A 1,638-nucleotide genomic window follows, 5' to 3' on the forward strand; every position below is an offset into this window, starting at 1 on the left:
CACTATATATTTTACCTCTTGGGGATGTCATTCGAAAACATAATGTTAACTTTCACTGCTATGCAATGAAACATGGTGAAGCCCCAAAATTGCCCTCGCTAGAAGCCTATGTTTCAGACATAAGGAAGTGGATGGCTGCAAACTTTCTACTTTTAAACTCGGACAAAACAGAGATGCTTGTTCTAGGTCCCAAGAAACAAAGAGATCTTCTGTTGAATCTGACAATTAATCTTGATGGTTGCACAGTCGTCTCAAATAAAACTGTGAAGGACCTTGGCGTTACTCTGGACCCTGATCTCTCTTTTGACGAACATATCAATACTGTTTCAAGGACAGCTTTTTTCCATCTACGTAACATTGCAAAAATCTACTTTCTGTCCAAAAATGATGGAGAAAATGTATCCATGCTTTTGTTACTTCTAGGTTAGACTACTGCAATGCTCTACTTTCCGGCTACCTGGATAAAGCACTAAAAAACTTCAGCTAGTGCTAAATAAGGCTGCTAGAATCCTGACTAGAACCCCCAAAATGTATCATATTACTCCAGTGCTAGCCTCCCTACACTGGCTTCCTGTTAAGGCAAGGGCTGATTTCAAGGTTTTACTGCTAACCTACAAAGCATTACATGGGCTTGCTCCTACCTATCTTTCCGATTTGGTCCTGCCGTACATACCTACACGTACGCTACGGTCACAGGACGCAGGCCTCCTAATTGTCCCTAGAATTTCTAAGCAAACAGCTGGAGGCAGGGCTTTCTCCTATAGAGCTCCATTTTCATGGAATGGTCTGCCTACCCATGTGAGAGACACAGACTTGGTCTCAACCTTTAAGTCTTTACTGAAGACTCATCTCTTCAGTAGGTCATATGATTGAGTGTAGTCTAGCCCAGGAGTGTGAAGGTGAACGGAAAGGCTCTGGAGCAACGAACCGCACTTGCTGTCTCTGCCTGGACGGTTCCCCTCTCTCCACTGAGATTCTCTGCCTCTAACCCTATTACAGGGGCTGAGTCACTGGCTTACTGGTGCTCTTCCATGCCGTCCCTAGGAGGGGTGCGTCACTTGAGTGGGTTGAGTCACTGACGTGGTCTTTCTGTCTGGGTTGGCGCCCCCCCTTTGGGCTGTGCCGTGGCGGAGATCTTTGTGGGCTATGCTCGGCCTTGTCTCAGGATGGTAAGTTGGTGGTTGAAGATATCCCTCTAGTGGTGTGGGGGCTGTGCTTTGGCAAAGTGGGTGGGGTTATATCCTGCCTGTTTGGCCCTGTCCAGGGGTTTCATCGGATGGGGCCACAGTGTCTCCTGACCCCTCTTGTCTCAGCCTCCAGTATTTATGCTGCAGTAGTATGTGTCGGAGGGCTAGGGTCAGTCTGTTATATCTGGAGTATTTCTCCTGTCTTATCCGGTGTCCTGTGTGAATTTAAATATGCTCTCTCTAATTCTCTCTTTCCTTCTTTCTTTCTTTCTCTCTCTCAGAGGACCTGAGCCCTAGGACCATGCCTCAGGACATCCTGGCATGATGACTCCTTGCTGTCTCCAGTCCACCTGGCCGTGCTGCTGCTCCAGTTTCAACTGTTCTGCCTGCGGCTATGGAACCCTGACCCGTTCACCGGACGTGCTACCTGTCCCAGACCTGCTGTTTTCAA

The 1,638-nt window shown here is 47.7% G+C and overlaps 1 protein-coding gene and 1 pseudogene across 1 annotated transcript in view; one reads left to right on the top strand and one right to left on the bottom strand.

The window, feature by feature from the left end:
• Window positions 1-1,638, bottom strand: part of LOC111966678 (opsin-5-like) — a 38,695-nt gene that overhangs the window by 17,975 nt on the left and 19,082 nt on the right. The window lies entirely within an intron of this gene.
• Window positions 1-1,638, top strand: part of LOC111966958 (opsin-5-like) — a 9,406-nt pseudogene that overhangs the window by 2,220 nt on the left and 5,548 nt on the right.

The sequence above is a fragment of the Salvelinus sp. IW2-2015 genome, linkage group LG7 (genome assembly GCF_002910315.2).
Source record: "Salvelinus sp. IW2-2015 linkage group LG7, ASM291031v2, whole genome shotgun sequence".
In the NCBI taxonomy this organism is placed as follows: domain Eukaryota; kingdom Metazoa; phylum Chordata; class Actinopteri; order Salmoniformes; family Salmonidae; genus Salvelinus; species Salvelinus sp. IW2-2015.